Source organism: Castor canadensis, chromosome 13 (assembly GCF_047511655.1).
Source record: "Castor canadensis chromosome 13, mCasCan1.hap1v2, whole genome shotgun sequence".
NCBI classification, from domain to species: domain Eukaryota; kingdom Metazoa; phylum Chordata; class Mammalia; order Rodentia; family Castoridae; genus Castor; species Castor canadensis.
This window is the reverse complement of record NC_133398.1, coordinates 83,322,620-83,345,220: the sequence shown is the minus strand read 5'-3', so window position 1 is coordinate 83,345,220 and position 22,601 is coordinate 83,322,620. Positions and strand designations below refer to the sequence as shown.

The following is a 22,601-nucleotide window of genomic DNA, read 5'->3' as shown; positions in this document are numbered from 1 at the left end:
GTGTAGCTGGGATTTTAGGCATGTACTACCAAACCCAGCTTGTTCCTTGAGATAGGATCTCACTAACATTTTTGCCTGGACTGGGCTTAAAATGCAATCCTTTCATCTTCACCTCACAAGTAGCTGGGATTACAGTAGTGACCTGCAATGTATGGCACATGTTTTGTTCTGTCAGAAACATCTTGAAGGCATTGGCTTTTCCATTTTATTTTATAGGATATATATCTTCATCATATATGTTTATACTTATTTACATGTAATATGCTACATATCATTGTATAACTACATACATTAATATATTAATACATATAAGATAGTTTATATACAAATATATAAATATATTAATCAATGAAGTGCCAAGTGGTAGATATTGAAATGACAATAAATACACATAATTCAAAACAATTACACATGTCTGGAGTAGTCAGCCAAGTTTTTAATAGGAAATCATTTCAAGTAAGTCTTCAACAAAGACAAGTTCATTGTGATGTTTACTTTTCCATAGTGTAGGAATATACCCAATAGAGATTGCTAAGAAAATTTGATCATTGATGACAATGTATATAACAGTTAAAATTGTGGTAGCTGCATTGGCACCAGTAATGAGTGCAGAAGTGAGACAATGACAAGGAAATAGTCATTTGTGACTCAGTAAGGATGTGTGACAGCAATCGGGAGACATTGAAGAATGGCCACTTAATTCATTCAACAAACTTGGTTAAATTAGAAAATAAAATATATCATGAAGTAAACCATGAAACTAAAGCATGTGACAGAAGCGAGATGAAAGAAATACCAGACAACCATACCAAACTGGGTTCACTCATTTTAGGGTCAAAGCCCTGTTTTGCAGCTCTGTAATACAGTTACTACTCATAGTTAAAATTCTGAATTATCAAAACTTTGTCTTTATTTTTTAAAAAAGAATGCAAGTTTTTGATAATTGTCAAACACAAAGATAATTTAAAGCTTTGTAATTAAAAATGATGGTAAAATTCAATTTAAATATATTATTCACCAATGTTTGTAGATTAAAAAAATATGCTTTCTTCTATAGGTAACTTGATTTTGATGGGCTCATGCACATTCTAACTATGCATTTGTGGGAAAGATATAATAGAATGTTAGAAAAATAAACTTTGAAGATTAATGTGGTCCGACCTATACATCTGGAGGAATCTACATAGTCCACAGATTTTTGTAGAACTGATATGTTCCAAAGGAATGCTCTAGTTAGTACCTTCTATTGACTTACATCCAGAACTATAACATGTGCTGAGATGACTGAAGAGATGATGCTTACTTTGTAATCGCTTTTAAAGTGTTTTTGTTTTTTAATAAACTTTATTTTATTTTTTTGTATTTTGAAGCTGTCACTCTTTATGCAATGCATGATTGACAAAAGAAACAAAAATATATTAGGCAGGTGGGTTGGCATATGTTCAGGAGAAACTTATCAACAATTCGGGGAAATGATACCAAGCATACTTTTGAAAGGATGGGATTAAATTTGTCCAAATAGTAAATCCAGTGATAGCTTTGGTGCACTAAGTAATCAGAGCTAAGATGGGTAAGAGAGATCATTCCAACGAATGTTTCTGACTCTTCAAACATAACTGAGATCAAGTCACTCAAATAGCAAATGAAGAAAATCCAGAGGTACCATGACAACTATTCTCTCTTCATATGATACTAACATACTTATGGCTATGATTTTATTTTTAGACAAGGAGTTGTTTTGTTTTCTTGAAGTGCTGGGGATTGAACCCAGGGTTGTGTATGCTAGGCAAAGTGATCTACCACTGAACTACATCCCCAGAGCCTGATTCTATTTTTAAGTCTCCTTTTACTACCAGCAGGAGTTTAAAAGTGTTTCAATGTTACATTAACGTCTGAATCTAGAGAAGAAAAATACATACTGGAATGATTCTTCCTTTAGACTTCTAAAATTTAAGATTTTATAAATAAAACTAGTCAGTTTTATCTAGAGACATGAAATACATGTGAAAGGGGAGAGAAAATCCAAAGTTCAGTCTCCAGCAAATTAGGAGTGTGCCCCTCCTCACCTTAACTGAACTTTCATGTAAAGCTCAGAGTCACTGAGGAAAGATTTGGTCACCAACCACAGGCAGCGCCCTTGACTAGCCAGGAACCCCCAGGAGAGTCCAATCTTAAGGCAGAAGGCTGTAGCTAATTGTTGATCTCAGCACCCTAAGTTTACATCACAGCAGCCACTACTGTTCACAGCTTGGGCTATCAAATAGGTAGAGTTGGCCTTTGTATAATCAGACCTTTGACACAATCTATTTAGCGTGGGAGCTGAAAAGGTCAAATGATCCCGCTACATTGTGTCTTTGCTCTCCCTTGGGTATAAGCTGTGCATTTTATTAGAAATGGAAGAGGCTGGCTTGATCAGGAATCCAACTAAGCCTGATCACATGTTTTTTTCCCCTCCTCCAAACAAGGTTTGTTTCTGGTAGTCTGATTTGTTATGAATTTCTCTCTCCCCTCACCCCTCTTAAAGTATTGAGCTGAAGATGCTGGTAGATAGAGAGTGACAGACAGACAGGCAGCAGTGTGAGGCCACAGGAGAGTCATTCTTCCCGAGTTATCAGTCCGTCCATCCATCACTGGAGAAGAGCTTTGATTGCCTGGTTGTCAGTGGCTTCAAGGGCGGTCAGTCCATCTGGACCTTTCACAGACTTATCAGCACCCTTTGACAGAAGCAATTTCACACAGGAAACATGACCTTCATTGACAGCAGACAGAAGAGGGGTAATATGATGTTTATCTGGAGCATTGCTATCTGCTCCTTTCAGTAACAGAAATTCCAGGATTTCAAGCTGTCCACAATCTGCTGCATAGTGAAGAGGTTTCCTTCCACCTTCTAGTGTCCGGTTGACATCCTCTCCCTTGGCCACGTAGTCTTTCACCTCGTCCAAGTCTCCGTTTTTCAGGGCCCACATGAATTCCTTGTCGCACATCACTGCAGCGGGGCGGGCCGGTTGGCCGGGCAGAAGACAAGGAGGCGGTTGAGGCAGCAAGCAGATACCGCCGGGCGAGCGGGAGACAGGGCCGCGCGATGCCCGAGAGGAACAGAAGACAAGGCGGGTGAGGCTGCCAGGCGGGCGAGGCAGTTGACCGCCGCGACCATTGGGGCGGGAGAAAGAGAGTTCTTTTGCGGCCACAGGGCCCAGCAGAGCATTCCACCTGGCCGAGGAGAAACCCGAGCGCTTGCACTTCCAGTTCACTCCCAGCTAGAACCCTCAATAAACTTTATTTTTAAAAGACATTTTAGGTTCCCAGTAAAATTAAGGGAAACTTAAAGGGATTTCCCATGTACCGCTTATCCCTGCACTTGCATGTGTTCGTCTTATTAGTATCATAAAGAATAGTTTCACTGAGCTAAGAGTACTTTGTACAGCTGATTCACCCTCGAACCCCTCCAGTCTCTGGCAGTGCATGCATTCCTTGCATTTAATTGTTGCCACAGTTTTGCCCTTTCCAGAATGTATACATAGACATATACACTCAACGTTTCAATCCAAAGCCTGTCTCTCTTTGTTACCTGCATTATTGTTGTACAACAGGTGTCACTGGGCCTTACTAGCATTTGCTTCCTTCCACAAGCTTCCTATGGCACTAAATGCACAAATTCTTAGACTGCTAGCTGCACTTATGTCTTTGCCTCAATGTGCAGCTTATGCTTCAATTTGTTTTCCTGCTTTACTCTGAGCCTGTGAATTTTTGGTCTTGGTTTTCTGTGATAAATACTGTGATCTGGGTTATTGAGATCTATCATTTGTTGTCTATGTATTCTCTTTGTTTTTAGCAAGGAGATCCAAAATGCAGAAACTTGAATTACCATCCTTCTTTCTTCACATCACAGCATATAACATCATTTCATTATCTATATTTCCTAAATTATTTTATACGTCTTATAAAAATTCCTTTATTTTAGCCTCACTCTCTAGTCTTCCTCAACATTGTTAATGATTTCACTTGTCCAAGGTATTTTCCTTTTATTCATATATGTTATATATGTTCCTGCTTTGTGAGTATTTTAAACTATATAAAAAGTTTGGTAAAATTCCTTCTGATTCTTTTTCTTCACTTAGTACAATTTTGGGGGTTTAAACTCAGCCTCACACTTTCTAGGCAGATGATCTTCCAAAGCAGACATTCCACAGTAGGCTTTCTGCATTTTGCCTAGAGTTTAGGCCAGGATCCTTCTGCCTATGCCTCCTACACAGCTGAGGTAACAAATGTGTCCACCATACCAGGCTTGTTTGAGATGGGATCTTGCTAACTTTTTGCATAGACTGATTTCAAATTGTAGTCCTCCAGATCTCCATCTCCTAAGAAGTCGGGATTTCAGTCAGTGGCTATCTATCGGTTCAAGATGTACTGATACTATGTGAATATATAGGTTACTGCTCTGACTTCTGGAGAAAATTCCATAATCTGCATTTTCCAAAGAGAAATACTTACGTTGTCATTTAATTCCCACTGCCATAAGCAAGGTTGCTGCAAACGTTCGTACACATTTCCCTTTAGAGATCTTAGTGGATGAGGAATGGTCAGGATTTTCTGGATCGTATGCTCTGAAGTGAGAGTGTTGGATCACAAGTTGTGTTTAACTCAATCTGACAACAAGTTCTAACCAGCAATGTCCAAGAGTTCCTGTATCTTGAGGTTCCTACCAGCCCTTGTTAGCCCTTGGCAGTAACCAGTTTTATATATTTTGCTAATTTAATGAATTTAAAATTCCCTCATACATGCATTTCTTTATATACTAAGGAGTTAGTTGGAGAATTGCTTCATATGGTTATTAGCAAAATAGATTTCTTCTTCTGGGAAGTACCATATAGTAATCTTTGTCAATGTCCCTATTTGATTTCCTGTCCAATATGTTTTATCTGTTAAGTTTTTCAGTAAAGACTTTGATTGATAAAAATCTTTAATTTTGATGAAAAATTTTTTCCTTTGGTATTGTAGAAGTTTTCTTTCCCACTCTCCAAGGAAAGGGATGGGTGGGCAGTGGGCTCTGGCCAGGTTGCTTAAGAGCAGCACCTGTAGGTCAAGAGTTGACAAGTCTTAATTGTTATTGTTTATTGATTTCTCCTCTTAAGCACACTGTCTTTCTTTAAAGAAATAAAAAATAAAGAATAGGCTAGCTACCTACTTCCCATCATACTATCAGCATAACTAAAATTCCTGGAAATATTTAAATGATATGATCTCTACCATCAGGCATAGGAAATATACAGATGAGAACTGCTATATAAAGTATACTGTAAGCTTTATATGTAAATCACAATTTTGTAAAAGCTTTTCAAAAGCAAGCCAGGATTTAAAAAAATCTCATAAATCCTGTCACATTCTAATTAACATTGAATTCATGAGGGATCAATTTTATACATAATTGGACTCAAAGCTTCTTTAGCATGTTGCTCAAATATTTGATGTTTACATAATAATTGATTAGTAGACACATGAACTGAAAAATTTAGGCAAATATAGTCTTTAAAAAGAGTAATAACTCTAAAAGTGTATCTTGATAAATAAGTATTGATTTCATATCAGTGAAGAGGACAATTAACTAAAATTTCATATCATCAAAAAGAATATTGCATTATTTCTTTAATTATTCACTTTTGAATCATCAGTTTGATGCTCTGCAGAATATTTCCCAATATAATAATAATAATGCATTATTCACAAATAATAAAATATGAATGATATCAAAATATGTTTCAAATGCAAGCAGCATCTTAAATTTACATGTCAAAGTTCTTAAAGCAGATGTCCAACCCTTAAGATCTTACAAGATAATACTATAATGGAGTTTTTATGTAAATCATCAGCAATTTTGCATTTCCAGAATTTTTGCAATGTACCTGGACAACATTGTCTGCTTCTATTTCTCTGACACTATCAAACTGTCTTTATAGAACCTACTCTTTTTGTCATAATTTTATGATGTTTTAAAAATTGTTCAAAGAAAAAACATTTAAGAACTAGATTAAAAGCCATTTTATTCTGAAAAGAGACAATAAAGATCGAATCTTCTACCACTAGCATAAACAAGATTAAGAGAAAGTTTTACTGACCAAAAAAGATAGCAACTATTTTATCTTGAAGGCCAGCTCCGGCCAGTGGATACTAGCTGCTTGAAGCATCAAATTGAAGAAATTGAAAGCCCTGTCTAGGCTCAGAAGAAAACAATGTGTATTGTTAACAGTGGCTGTACGAGCCCTGGTTTCTGTGTAGGTGCTGCTTTACAGTCTCTCCATTGATAGAAAAGGATACAAGAACCCTGCTTTCTTTATGTTATAGGAGATAAAATGAGCTGACACCAAACCCTATCTTTGACCGTAATATCTCAATCCTTTTAACAGTTCTTTTTAAGCTTTGACAAAACTGGCTGCAAGAATGTTGATTTGCTAAACTTTTGCTCTGCCTTTATAAGAAAATCATTAAACAATACAGTATGTAGATTTCTGAAAGGGCTACAGAACCCCTCTTTTAAAAAAGTTTGGTTAAAAACAAGTCACTTTTTAAAAATTTTGTTTGCTAAGCTCAATTTATTATTTTTTTTCATTTATTCATATGTACATACAATGTTTAGGTCATTTCTTCCCCCTACCCTCAGCCCCCTCCCTCTCCCGTCCCCACCCCCTCCCTGTTCTCCCACCCCCTCGCTTCCAGGCAGAAGCTGTTCTGCCCTTATCTCTAATTTTGTTGAAGAGAAGACATAAGCAATAATAAGAAAGACAAAGCATTTTTGCTGGTTGAGATAAGGATAGCTATACAGGGAGATTACTAGCATTGCTTCCATGTACAAATGTGTTACATTCTAAGTTGATTCTTCTCGAACTGACCTTTTCTCTAGTTCCTGACCCCCTTCTCTTACTGAGGTCTGTCACTTTAAAGTTTCTGCATTACTTCCTTTGCACTGAGGACATCAAATACGATCATATTTTTTGCGTTTCTCACCTATCCTCATGCTTCCCTTGTGTGCTCTCACATTATCATGTGACCAAAGTGCAATCATATTTCTGTATTTACCCTTGATCTAATGTCCACATATGAGGGAAAACATACAATTATTGGTCCTCTGAGCCTGGCTAACCTCTCTCAGAATGATGGTCTCCAATTCCATCCATTTGCTTGGGAAAGATAAGATTTCATTCTTCTTCATGGCTGAGTAGAATTCCGTTGGGTATAAATACCACATTTTCTTGACCCATTCATCAGTAGTGGAGCATCTTGGCTGTTTCCATAACTTGGCTATTATGAATAGTGCAGCAATAAACATGGGTGTGCAAGTGCCTCTGGGGTAACCTGTGTCACATTCACTTGGGTATATCCCCAGAAGAGTGATTGCTGGATCATATGGCAGATCTATGTTTAGATTTTTAAGAAGCCTCCAAATTTTTTTCCAGAGTCATTGCACTAACTTGCATTCCCACCAGCAGTGTATGAGGATTCCTTTTTCCCCACATCCTCACCAACACCTGTTGTTGGTGGTGTTTTTAATGATGGCTATTCTAACAGGGGTGAAGTGGAATCTTAGTGTGGTTTTGATTTGCATTTCCTTTATGGATCAAGATGGTGAGCATTTTTTCATGTGTTTTTTGGCCATTTGAATTTCTTCTTTTGAGAAAGTTCTGTTTAGTTCAGTTGGCATTTCTTTACTGGTTCATTAATTTTGGGAGAGTTTAGTTTTTTGAGTTCCCTATATATTCTGGTTATCAGTCCTTTGTCTGATGTGTAGCTGGCAAATACTTTCTCCCTCTCTATATGTGGTCTCTTCAGTTTAGAGACCATTTCTTTTGTTGTGCAGAAGCTAATTAGTTTTATGAAGTCCCATTAGGCAAAGAGTTCTGAGACATGTCACCAAAAGCACAACCCACAAAAGGAAAAAGTGAAAACCGAACTTCATCAAACTTTAAAACTATTGCTATGCAAAAGTATCTCCTAAGAGATTGAAGACAACATATAGAAGGTGAGAAAATATTATCAAATCACATATCCAACATAGTATGCATGCACAATATATGAATAACTGGTAATTCAACAATAATAAAAAAATCACACTAGATCACAAAGAGACATCTCACCAAAGAAAATAAACAAATAGAAAAGAAACATATGTAAAATGTTCAATACCATTAATCATACAGGAAATGCAAATTGAAATCACAATTAGCTATCACTACACACTTATCAAAATGAATAAAATTAGGGGCAAAATTGGTAACAATACAAAATGTCAACAAGGATGAGAAGAGACTGGACCATTCCTACATTGCTGATGGAAATGTAAAACTGCACAGTCCCAATTCCAAAGCTTCATAAAAACTTAACATGCAACTGCCATACAATTCAGCAATTACACTTCTGGCCTTTTATCACAGAGAAATGAAGATTTATGCTCAAAAAAACACTAGGTACAAACACTTATAGAAGTGTTACACAAGAAGTGGTACACAAGAAGGAGCAGCAACAGCTCTCCAGGAGGGGCATGACATTGTAACAACAGAAACCTGCATTCCTACTTCTTTCTCTGAATGTAAACACCTAAGGAAAAGCAGCTGTGCCTCTCACGCTCTTCTGCAGCTGGGGCCATGCCAAATTCAGCTCTGGTTCATTCCAGTTGCCCTGGCCCACCCTGTCAGTGGACACCAGGACCTTCCCATGTAATAGGTGAGATGTGCTACTAGGTCGCCTGTCAAGACCAGGCAGCCAGAGCACAGTGGAGCCCTAACAGCTGTCAGAATCTTAACTTTTAGAGTGCCACCTGTCTCAAGCTCCACCCAGCTGCCCGGCCTTGGCGCCGTTTCTGAATCGCTGCATTTCTTCTACCGAGGCCTCAGTGCTCCGCCCACCAGAGGAGATGACAGACCAGAGACGGATCCTCAGAGAGGGCCAAGAGGAAGTCACTGGTCTCCAGAAACCTTTGCCAGAAACTGTTTTTAAGATCACTTGCACTCTTGTCTTAGGAAAGTGAGGGAGACGAGTCAAGACACCGGAAGTATATGGCTGTCACCAACACTGCCATGAATGTAGCTACCTCTCAAACCCACCTCTTGCCCTGGCCTTGCCTCTTGCCCAGCCCCGCTTGTCGCTAATACCCCAGGAGATGCCTTTCACAGAGGCCCAGTCTCCTGTCCGGCTCCACTTCTCACTGGGGCCCCGCCCCTCTCCTTTGCCCCTCCCCCAGACTTGGTCCAACCCCCAGAAATGACAGTTGGGCTAACGCCTCCAAGATTATTCCCGGTGTTCATTCAGTCTTGCAGGTATTATTGACCTCTACTAGATGCTGGTGAACAGCTCAAGTGGCAGAGCACCTGCCTAGCAAGCATGAGACCCTGACTTCAGCCCACTACCACCAAAAGAATAAAAGCGCACCAAATACTTGGCACAGAGCAGTCAAAAGGTAGTCAGTGAAAGATCGACAATTAAAATATTTCAACACACTCTCGCCAAGTTACATACTATATATAAAGTATTTAACTGAGATTATACTAAATAACTATAGCACAGAGTTCTATATATCTTATATATAACATTACTGAAATGACAAAGTTATAAAGATAGAAGCAGTAGATGGAATTGGGCAGGACAGAAGTAGTAGGTATGTCCATTAAATGACAACATAAAGGATTCTTCTGGTCATAAAAAAACACTATCTTGATGATGTCCATGTCAATGTCCTGACTGTTACACTTTTGTAAGACATGTCCAGCAGACAAAACAGGATAAAGTGTACAAGAGATGTATAATTTCTTAAAACTATATGTGAGTCTACCCGTCTCTCAAAATAAATACTTAATTTTCAAAAATTTCAAAAGTGAATGGAAAGAGACATGGATGTTTTATTGTGATGATCTAATATGTGCATATGCATATGTATCAAACTGCATCAAATTGGGTACTTTAACTATATGCAGCTTTTGCACATTTATTATACCTCAATGAAATGGGAGAAGGACAAGGCAGTATTTCTTTTCCTCTCCCCTTTCTCAACAACCGAATCTTATACCCATTCAGAGAACCAAGCAAAATATACATACACCCCAAAAGAGGAGGGAGAGGGGCAGGCAGGAAGCAGAGCTCCAGAAAAAAGAGAGACCAAGCAAGGTGAAAAGGATGTTGGTTACCCAGTGGGTTGAGGAAGGCATGTAGCTAACATAGGTGCCAGGCACATTTATATCTACGCCCAAGTGGGAAGAACACATCCAGACAAGGACAGGACAGTACCAAGGCTAAGATGAATGTAAAGCATATCTTGAAGCAAATGTCCTAAACCCCATTAAGGATAATAAAGCAACTTCTCACTGTCTGAAAAATAAATGACTTACATGTCAAGGGACAAAGCTAGGATCACCTTTTGGTATTGGATCACAATGGAAGGTATTAGTGTGAGCCCTGATTTTCAACATACACAGATAATCAGAGAAATTGTTCAAGATTGGGATGTGTGAATATGTGTGTATGCATTAAAGGAACCAGGAAAACTCAAAGAGATGGTTGAATGCAGGACACATGCAAGGAAAGTACATCATGAGCTTCAAACAGGTTTTTGTGTCAGGAAGCATGACAGGATAGAGATATACCAAAAGAGCATAGGAAAGTCAGATTAAAGTAACTTGTTCAACATGACACAATTGTGGGTTCAAAATAATTATTGATTGTAACAGACTGAACTGAATAAAGTAGGAAATCGGAAACTATATTAATATAAATAGAAAGGAAGGAAGGAAATAGAAATTTTCATATGGAACAGGGTATTTTGAGAGGTTTTAGAGTGGGATATTTAAGGTGAGGGGGAATGTTTTAGTTTTGATTCAGAATATAAACATGTATTACTAATACAATTTAAAATTAACTCTTAAAATGTAACTCATTACCTAAAAAACATTAAACTGTATCTTCAGGGAGGTAGATGACCATGAACTCTAGGATTTCTCTGCCCAGCATGTTTTCCATCTCATTCATGTAACAGGTAAGTAGCTTTGGGAAAGTGTTTCTTCCATAGTGTTGTAGAGCTGGTAACTGAACATGGAAAATGAGAGAAAGACCGGGTTGTGAACAGAAAAGGACACTGGGAAGAGTTTATTTCGAGGATGTTTAGCGAGCTTCTAGTTTCATTACCTTGAAAGTCAGAGAAATTAATGCTGAAATAACTAAGCACACAAGTGGACGACTCATCTAAGAAAACTGAAAAACAGAAAAAAAGTAAGCCAAGGGAAGAACACTGAGTTAGGAAATAATCAACCATTTAAGAATAGCTTTATGCTATTTGGAATGGGAAAGTTGAGAAGTGAAATGATGAAGAAACATGGAAAGCAAAGTATGAAACTTTTGTGGAAATTAGAAACTACCCAAATGTCAACAAATATGTTATATTTGACGGTTTATAGTTACATAAAATGTATGTGATAGTGGTTTTCTTTTAAGTACATATGTAAACAATGTAAAAATATGCATGGTGATGTCTAAAATAAACGTCAAAATATTAAGAGTAATTGTTTTGAGGTTTGGAGCAAGCTTTCTCAAGCTCCTGTTCTCTTGACCTCACTGGGGGTGACAGGTGTGCAGAAAGAACAAACCATAGAAGAGAGACAATCAGAAGTTGGGACCAGGCGTGCCAGGCACTGGATGGAGACACAGAACAGCCTTGTTGCTTTCTTACTTATCTTCCCTTTACTCTGCTTCTTTCCCTCTCTTAAAACCTTACTTCTCTTCTCTGTTCTTTAAAATCTTACTTCTAAAGTCTTCTTTTCTGTTCTTTAAAGTCTCTTTCCTTAGACTCACACTGTCCCATGATTTCTCTTTAGCTTTCTTAAAGTCTCGGTTCTTAGACTTGCACTGTCCCATGTTCTCTTTAGCTTTTCTTTAGCTTAGCTTTCCTAAAGCCTATGTATAAAGTTCTCCATGCAGAAAGCTGCTCTGGTGGAGACACACAACAGCCAGCGTCAGTGGCAACCAATCAGAATCTCCATCAAAAAACCCTTCCATCAATCCCCCATCAAAAACCCTTCGTGTCCCCCTACAGTGAGTGAGTCTTTTATATCCAGTGGTACACAAGAAGGAGCAGCAACAGCTCTCCAGGAGGGGCATGACATTGTAACGACAGAAACCTGCATTCCTACTTCTTTCTCTGAATGTAAACACCTAAGGAAAAGCAGCTGTGCCTCTCACGCTCTTCTGCAGCTGGGGCCATGCCAAATTCAGCTCTGGTTCATTCCAGTTGCCCTGGCCCACCCTGTCAGTGGACACCAGGACCTTCCCATGTAATAGGTGAGATGTGCTACTAGGTCGCCTGTCAAGACCAGGCAGCCAGAGCACAGTGGAGCCCTAACAGCTGTCAGAATCTTAACTTTTAGAGTGCCACCTGTCTCAAGCTCCACCCAGCTGCCCGGCCTTGGCGCCGTTTCTGAATCGCTGCATTTCTTCTACCGAGGCCTCAGTGCTCCGCCCACCAGAGGAGATGACAGACCAGAGACGGATCCTCAGAGAGGGCCAAGAGGAAGTCACTGGTCTCCAGAAACCTTTGCCAGAAACTGTTTTTAAGATCACTTGCACTCTTGTCTTAGGAAAGTGAGGGAGACGAGTCAAGACACCGGAAGTATATGGCTGTCACCAACACTGCCATGAATGTAGCTACCTCTCAAACCCACCTCTTGCCCTGGCCCTGCCTCTTGCCCAGCCCCGCTTGTCGCTAATACCCCAGGAGATGCCTTTCACAGAGGCCCAGTCTCCTGTCCGGCTCCACTTCTCACTGGGGCCCCGCCCCTCTCCCTTGCTCCTCCCCCAGACTTGGTCCAACCCCCAGAAATGACAGTTGGGCTAACGCCTCCAAGATTATTCCCGGTGTTCATTCAGTCTTGCAGGTATTATTGACCTCTACTAGATGCTGGTGAACAGCTCAAGTGGCAGAGCACCTGCCTAGCAAGCATGAGACCCTGACTTCAGCCCACTACCACCAAAAGAATAAAAGCGCACCAAATACTTGGCACAGAGCAGTCAAAAGGTAGTCAGTGAAAGATCGACAATTAAAATATTTCAACACACTCTCGCCAAGTTACATACTATATATAAAGTATTTAACTGAGATTATACTAAATAACTATAGCACAGAGTTCTATATATCTTATATATAACATTACTGAAATGACAAAGTTATAAAGATAGAAGCAGTAGATGGAATTGGGCAGGACAGAAGTAGTAGGTATGTCCATTAAATGACAACATAAAGGATTCTTCTGGTCATAAAAAAACACTATCTTGATGATGTCCATGTCAATGTCCTGACTGTTACACTTTTGTAAGACATGTCCAGCAGACAAAACAGGATAAAGTGTACAAGAGATGTATAATTTCTTAAAACTATATGTGAGTCTACCCGTCTCTCAAAATAAATACTTAATTTTCAAAAATTTCAAAAGTGAATGGAAAGAGACATGGATGTTTTATTGTGATGATCTAATATGTGCATATGCATATGTATCAAACTGCATCAAATTGGGTACTTTAACTATATGCAGCTTTTGCACATTTATTATACCTCAATGAAATGGGAGAAGGACAAGGCAGTATTTCTTTTCCTCTCCCCTTTCTCAACAACCGAATCTTATACCCATTCAGAGAACCAAGCAAAATATACATACACCCCAAAAGAGGAGGGAGAGGGGCAGGCAGGAAGCAGAGCTCCAGAAAAAAGAGAGACCAAGCAAGGTGAAAAGGATGTTGGTTACCCAGTGGGTTGAGGAAGGCATGTAGCTAACATAGGTGCCAGGCACATTTATATCTACGCCCAAGTGGGAAGAACACATCCAGACAAGGACAGGACAGTACCAAGGCTAAGATGAATGTAAAGCATATCTTGAAGCAAATGTCCTAAACCCCATTAAGGATAATAAAGCAACTTCTCACTGTCTGAAAAATAAATGACTTACATGTCAAGGGACAAAGCTAGGATCACCTTTTGGTATTGGATCACAATGGAAGGTATTAGTGTGAGCCCTGATTTTCAACATACACAGATAATCAGAGAAATTGTTCAAGATTGGGATGTGTGAATATGTGTGTATGCATTAAAGGAACCAGGAAAACTCAAAGAGATGGTTGAATGCAGGACACATGCAAGGAAAGTACATCATGAGCTTCAAACAGGTTTTTGTGTCAGGAAGCATGACAGGATAGAGATATACCAAAAGAGCATAGGAAAGTCAGATTAAAGTAACTTGTTCAACATGACACAATTGTGGGTTCAAAATAATTATTGATTGTAACAGACTGAACTGAATAAAGTAGGAAATCGGAAACTATATTAATATAAATAGAAAGGAAGGAAGGAAATAGAAATTTTCATATGGAACAGGGTATTTTGAGAGGTTTTAGAGTGGGATATTTAAGGTGAGGGGGAATGTTTTAGTTTTGATTCAGAATATAAACATGTATTACTAATACAATTTAAAATTAACTCTTAAAATGTAACTCATTACCTAAAAAACATTAAACTGTATCTTCAGGGAGGTAGATGACCATGAACTCTAGGATTTCTCTGCCCAGCATGTTTTCCATCTCATTCATGTAACAGGTAAGTAGCTTTGGGAAAGTGTTTCTTCCATAGTGTTGTAGAGCTGGTAACTGAACATGGAAAATGAGAGAAAGACCGGGTTGTGAACAGAAAAGGACACTGGGAAGAGTTTATTTCGAGGATGTTTAGCGAGCTTCTAGTTTCATTACCTTGAAAGTCAGAGAAATTAATGCTGAAATAACTAAGCACACAAGTGGACGACTCATCTAAGAAAACTGAAAAACAGAAAAAAAGTAAGCCAAGGGAAGAACACTGAGTTAGGAAATAATCAACCATTTAAGAATAGCTTTATGCTATTTGGAATGGGAAAGTTGAGAAGTGAAATGATGAAGAAACATGGAAAGCAAAGTATGAAACTTTTGTGGAAATTAGAAACTACCCAAATGTCAACAAATATGTTATATTTGACGGTTTATAGTTACATAAAATGTATGTGATAGTGGTTTTCTTTTAAGTACATATGTAAACAATGTAAAAATATGCATGGTGATGTCTAAAATAAACGTCAAAATATTAAGAGTAATTGTTTTGAGGTTTGGAGCAAGCTTTCTCAAGCTCCTGTTCTCTTGACCTCACTGGGGGTGACAGGTGTGCAGAAAGAACAAACCATAGAAGAGAGACAATCAGAAGTTGGGACCAGGCGTGCCAGGCACTGGATGGAGACACAGAACAGCCTTGTTGCTTTCTTACTTATCTTCCCTTTACTCTGCTTCTTTCCCTCTCTTAAAACCTTACTTCTCTTCTCTGTTCTTTAAAATCTTACTTCTAAAGTCTTCTTTTCTGTTCTTTAAAGTCTCTTTCCTTAGACTCACACTGTCCCATGATTTCTCTTTAGCTTTCTTAAAGTCTCGGTTCTTAGACTTGCACTGTCCCATGTTCTCTTTAGCTTTTCTTTAGCTTAGCTTTCCTAAAGCCTATGTATAAAGTTCTCCATGCAGAAAGCTGCTCTGGTGGAGACACACAACAGCCAGCGTCAGTGGCAACCAATCAGAATCTCCATCAAAAAACCCTTCCATCAATCCCCCATCAAAAACCCTTCGTGTCCCCCTACAGTGAGTGAGTCTTTTATATCCAGTGGTACACAAGAAGGAGCAGCAACAGCTCTCCAGGAGGGGCATGACATTGTAACGACAGAAACCTGCATTCCTACTTCTTTCTCTGAATGTAAACACCTAAGGAAAAGCAGCTGTGCCTCTCACGCTCTTCTGCAGCTGGGGCCATGCCAAATTCAGCTCTGGTTCATTCCAGTTGCCCTGGCCCACCCTGTCAGTGGACACCAGGACCTTCCCATGTAATAGGTGAGATGTGCTACTAGGTCGCCTGTCAAGACCAGGCAGCCAGAGCACAGTGGAGCCCTAACAGCTGTCAGAATCTTAACTTTTAGAGTGCCACCTGTCTCAAGCTCCACCCAGCTGCCCGGCCTTGGCGCCGTTTCTGAATCGCTGCATTTCTTCTACCGAGGCCTCAGTGCTCCGCCCACCAGAGGAGATGACAGACCAGAGACGGATCCTCAGAGAGGGCCAAGAGGAAGTCACTGGTCTCCAGAAACCTTTGCCAGAAACTGTTTTTAAGATCACTTGCACTCTTGTCTTAGGAAAGTGAGGGAGACGAGTCAAGACACCGGAAGTATATGGCTGTCACCAACACTGCCATGAATGTAGCTACCTCTCAAACCCACCTCTTGCCCTGGCCCTGCCTCTTGCCCAGCCCCGCTTGTCGCTAATACCCCAGGAGATGCCTTTCACAGAGGCCCAGTCTCCTGTCCGGCTCCACTTCTCACTGGGGCCCCGCCCCTCTCCCTTGCTCCTCCCCCAGACTTGGTCCAACCCCCAGAAATGACAGTTGGGCTAACGCCTCCAAGATTATTCCCGGTGTTCATTCAGTCTTGCAGGTATTATTGACCTCTACTAGATGCTGGTGAACAGCTCAAGTGGCAGAGCACCTGCCTAGCAAGCATGAGACCCTGACTTCAGCCCACTACCACCAAAAGAATAAAAGCGCACCAAATACTTGGCACAGAGCAGTCAAAAGGTAGTCAGTGAAAGATCGACAATTAAAATATTTCAACACACTCTCGCCAAGTTACATACTATATATAAAGTATTTAACTGAGATTATACTAAATAACTATAGCACAGAGTTCTATATATCTTATATATAACATTACTGAAATGACAAAGTTATAAAGATAGAAGCAGTAGATGGAATTGGGCAGGACAGAAGTAGTAGGTATGTCCATTAAATGACAACATAAAGGATTCTTCTGGTCATAAAAAAACACTATCTTGATGATGTCCATGTCAATGTCCTGACTGTTACACTTTTGTAAGACATGTCCAGCAGACAAAACAGGATAAAGTGTACAAGAGATGTATAATTTCTTAAAACTATATGTGAGTCTACCCGTCTCTCAAAATAAATACTTAATTTTCAAAAATTTCAAAAGTGAATGGAAAGAGACATGGATGTTTTATTGTGATGATCTAATATGTGCATATGCATATGTATCAAACTGCATCAAATTGGGTACTTTAACTATATGCAGCTTTTGCACATTTATTATACCTCAATGAAATGGGAGAAGGACAAGGCAGTATTTCTTTTCCTCTCCCCTTTCTCAACAACCGAATCTTATACCCATTCAGAGAACCAAGCAAAATATACATACACCCCAAAAGAGGAGGGAGAGGGGCAGGCAGGAAGCAGAGCTCCAGAAAAAAGAGAGACCAAGCAAGGTGAAAAGGATGTTGGTTACCCAGTGGGTTGAGGAAGGCATGTAGCTAACATAGGTGCCAGGCACATTTATATCTACGCCCAAGTGGGAAGAACACATCCAGACAAGGACAGGACAGTACCAAGGCTAAGATGAATGTAAAGCATATCTTGAAGCAAATGTCCTAAACCCCATTAAGGATAATAAAGCAACTTCTCACTGTCTGAAAAATAAATGACTTACATGTCAAGGGACAAAGCTAGGATCACCTTTTGGTATTGGATCACAATGGAAGGTATTAGTGTGAGCCCTGATTTTCAACATACACAGATAATCAGAGAAATTGTTCAAGATTGGGATGTGTGAATATGTGTGTATGCATTAAAGGAACCAGGAAAACTCAAAGAGATGGTTGAATGCAGGACACATGCAAGGAAAGTACATCATGAGCTTCAAACAGGTTTTTGTGTCAGGAAGCATGACAGGATAGAGATATACCAAAAGAGCATAGGAAAGTCAGATTAAAGTAACTTGTTCAACATGACACAATTGTGGGTTCAAAATAATTATTGATTGTAACAGACTGAACTGAATAAAGTAGGAAATCGGAAACTATATTAATATAAATAGAAAGGAAGGAAGGAAATAGAAATTTTCATATGGAACAGGGTATTTTGAGAGGTTTTAGAGTGGGATATTTAAGGTGAGGGGGAATGTTTTAGTTTTGATTCAGAATATAAACATGTATTACTAATACAATTTAAAATTAACTCTTAAAATGTAACTCATTACCTAAAAAACATTAAACTGTATCTTCAGGGAGGTAGATGACCATGAACTCTAGGATTTCTCTGCCCAGCATGTTTTCCATCTCATTCATGTAACAGTTAAGTAGCTTTGGGAAAGTGTTTCTTCCATAGTGTTGTAGAGCTGGTAACTGAACATGGAAAATGAGAGAAAGACCGGGTTGTGAACAGAAAAGGACACTGGGAAGAGTTTATTTCGAGGATGTTTAGCGAGCTTCTAGTTTCATTACCTTGAAAGTCAGAGAAATTAATGCTGAAATAACTAAGCACACAAGTGGACGACTCATCTAAGAAAACTGAAAAACAGAAAAAAAGTAAGCCAAGGGAAGAACACTGAGTTAGGAAATAATCAACCATTTAAGAATAGCTTTATGCTATTTGGAATGGGAAAGTTGAGAAGTGAAATGATGAAGAAACATGGAAAGCAAAGTATGAAACTTTTGTGGAAATTAGAAACTACCCAAATGTCAACAAATATGTTATATTTGACGGTTTATAGTTACATAAAATGTATGTGATAGTGGTTTTCTTTTAAGTACATATGTAAACAATGTAAAAATATGCATGGTGATGTCTAAAATAAACGTCAAAATATTAAGAGTAATTGTTTTGAGGTTTGGAGCAAGCTTTCTCAAGCTCCTGTTCTCTTGACCTCACTGGGGGTGACAGGTGTGCAGAAAGAACAAACCATAGAAGAGAGACAATCAGAAGTTGGGTCCAGGCATGCCAGGCACTGGATGGAGACACAGAACAGCCTTGTTGCTTTCTTACTTATCTTCCCTTTACTCTGCTTCTTTTCCCTCTCTTAAAACCTTACTTCTCTTCTCTGTTCTTTAAAATCTTACTTCTAAAGTCTTCTTTTCTGTTCTTTAAAGTCTCTTTCCTTAGACTCACACTGTCCCATGATTTCTCTTTAGCTTTCTTAAAGTCTGGTTCTTAGACTTGCACTGTCCCATGTTCTCTTTAGCTTTTCTTTAGCTTAGCTTTCCTAAAGCCTATGTATAAAGTTCTCCATGCAGAAAGCTGCTCTGGTGGAGACACACAACAGCCAGCGTCAGTGGCAACCAATCAGAATCTCCATCAAAAAACCCTTCCATCAATCCCCCATCAAAAACCCTTCGTGTCCCCCTACAGTGAGTGAGTCTTTTATATCCAGTGGTACACAAGAAGGAGCAGCAACAGCTCTCCAGGAGGGGCATGACATTGTAACGACAGAAACCTGCATTCCTACTTCTTTCTCTGAATGTAAACACCTAAGGAAAAGCAGCTGTGCCTCTCACGCTCTTCTGCAGCTGGGGCCATGCCAAATTCAGCTCTGGTTCATTCCAGTTGCCCTGGCCCACCCTGTCAGTGGACACCAGGACCTTCCCATGTAATAGGTGAGATGTGCTACTAGGTCGCCTGTCAAGACCAGGCAGCCAGAGCACAGTGGAGCCCTAACAGCTGTCAGAATCTTAACTTTTAGAGTGCCACCTGTCTCAAGCTCCACCCAGCTGCCCGGCCTTGGCGCCGTTTCTGAATCGCTGCATTTCTTCTACCGAGGCCTCAGTGCTCCGCCCACCAGAGGAGATGACAGACCAGAGACGGATCCTCAGAGAGGGCCAAGAGGAAGTCACTGGTCTCCAGAAACCTTTGCCAGAAACTGTTTTTAAGATCACTTGCACTCTTGTCTTAGGAAAGTGAGGGAGACGAGTCAAGACACCGGAAGTATATGGCTGTCACCAACACTGCCATGAATGTAGCTACCTCTCAAACCCACCTCTTACCCTGGCCCTGCCTCTTGCCCAGCCCCGCTTGTCGCTAATACCCCAGGAGATGCCTTTCACAGAGGCCCAGTCTCCTGTCCGGCTCCACATCTCACTGGGGCCCCGCCCCTCTCCTTTGCCCCTCCCCCAGACTTGGTCCAACCCCCAGAAATGACAGTTGGGCTAACGCCTCCAAGATTATTCCCGGTGTTCATTCAGTCTTGCAGGTATTATTGACCTCTACTAGATGCTGGTGAACAGCTCAAGTGGCAGAGCACCTGCCTAGCAAGCATGAGACCCTGACTTCAGCCCACTACCACCAAAAGAATAAAAGCGCACCAAATACTTGGCACAGAGCAGTCAAAAGGTAGTCAGTGAAAGATCGACAATTAAAATATTTCAACACACTCTCGCCAAGTTACATACTATATATAAAGTATTTAACTGAGATTATACTAAATAACTATAGCACAGAGTTCTATATATCTTATATATAACATTACTGAAATGACAAAGTTATAAAGATAGAAGCAGTAGATGGAATTGGGCAGGACAGAAGTAGTAGGTATGTCCATTAAATGACAACATAAAGGATTCTTCTGGTCATAAAAAAACACTATCTTGATGATGTCCATGTCAATGTCCTGACTGTTACACTTTTGTAAGACATGTCCAGCAGACAAAACAGGATAAAGTGTACAAGAGATGTATAATTTCTTAAAACTATATGTGAGTCTACCCGTCTCTCAAAATAAATACTTAATTTTCAAAAATTTCAAAAGTGAATGGAAAGAGACATGGATGTTTTATTGTGATGATCTAATATGTGCATATGCATATGTATCAAACTGCATCAAATTGGGTACTTTAACTATATGCAGCTTTTGCACATTTATTATACCTCAATGAAATGGGAGAAGGACAAGGCAGTATTTCTTTTCCTCTCCCCTTTCTCAACAACCGAATCTTATACCCATTCAGAGAACCAAGCAAAATATACATACACCCCAAAAGAGGAGGGAGAGGGGCAGGCAGGAAGCAGAGCTCCAGAAAAAAGAGAGACCAAGCAAGGTGAAAAGGATGTTGGTTACCCAGTGGGTTGAGGAAGGCATGTAGCTAACATAGGTGCCAGGCACATTTATATCTACGCCCAAGTGGGAAGAACACATCCAGACAAGGACAGGACAGTACCAAGGCTAAGATGAATGTAAAGCATATCTTGAAGCAAATGTCCTAAACCCCATTAAGGATAATAAAGCAACTTCTCACTGTCTGAAAAATAAATGACTTACATGTCAAGGGACAAAGCTAGGATCACCTTTTGGTATTGGATCACAATGGAAGGTATTAGTGTGAGCCCTGATTTTCAACATACACAGATAATCAGAGAAATTGTTCAAGATTGGGATGTGTGAATATGTGTGTATGCATTAAAGGAACCAGGAAAACTCAAAGAGATGGTTGAATGCAGGACACATGCAAGGAAAGTACATCATGAGCTTCAAACAGGTTTTTGTGTCAGGAAGCATGACAGGATAGAGATATACCAAAAGAGCATAGGAAAGTCAGATTAAAGTAACTTGTTCAACATGACACAATTGTGGGTTCAAAATAATTATTGATTGTAACAGACTGAACTGAATAAAGTAGGAAATCGGAAACTATATTAATATAAATAGAAAGGAAGGAAGGAAATAGAAATTTTCATATGGAACAGGGTATTTTGAGAGGTTTTAGAGTGGGATATTTAAGGTGAGGGGGAATGTTTTAGTTTTGATTCAGAATATAAACATGTATTACTAATACAATTTAAAATTAACTCTTAAAATGTAACTCATTACCTAAAAAACATTAAACTGTATCTTCAGGGAGGTAGATGACCATGAACTCTAGGATTTCTCTGCCCAGCATGTTTTCCATCTCATTCATGTAACAGTTAAGTAGCTTTGGGAAAGTGTTTCTTCCATAGTGTTGTAGAGCTGGTAACTGAACATGGAAAATGAGAGAAAGACCGGGTTGTGAACAGAAAAGGACACTGGGAAGAGTTTATTTCGAGGATGTTTAGCGAGCTTCTAGTTTCATTACCTTGAAAGTCAGAGAAATTAATGCTGAAATAACTAAGCACACAAGTGGACGACTCATCTAAGAAAACTGAAAAACAGAAAAAAAGTAAGCCAAGGGAAGAACACTGAGTTAGGAAATAATCAACCATTTAAGAATAGCTTTATGCTATTTGGAATGGGAAAGTTGAGAAGTGAAATGATGAAGAAACATGGAAAGCAAAGTATGAAACTTTTGTGGAAATTAGAAACTACCCAAATGTCAACAAATATGTTATATTTGACGGTTTATAGTTACATAAAATGTATGTGATAGTGGTTTTCTTTTAAGTACATATGTAAACAATGTAAAAATATGCATGGTGATGTCTAAAATAAACGTCAAAATATTAAGAGTAATTGTTTTGAGGTTTGGAGCAAGCTTTCTCAAGCTCCTGTTCTCTTGACCTCACTGGGGGTGACAGGTGTGCAGAAAGAACAAACCATAGAAGAGAGACAATCAGAAGTTGGGTCCAGGCGTGCCAGGCACTGGATGGAGACACAGAACAGCCTTGTTGCTTTCTTACTTATCTTCCCTTTACTCTGCTTCTTTTCCCTCTCTTAAAACCTTACTTCTCTTCTCTGTTCTTTAAAATCTTACTTCTAAAGTCTTCTTTTCTGTTC

The 22,601-nt window shown here is 39.4% G+C and overlaps 1 pseudogene; it reads right to left on the bottom strand.

The window, feature by feature from the left end:
* Positions 1 to 2,436: 2,436 nt before the first annotated feature.
* On the bottom strand, positions 2,437 to 3,243 carry LOC109679911 (myotrophin pseudogene; annotated as a pseudogene).
* Positions 3,244 to 22,601: the final 19,358 nt, after the last annotated feature.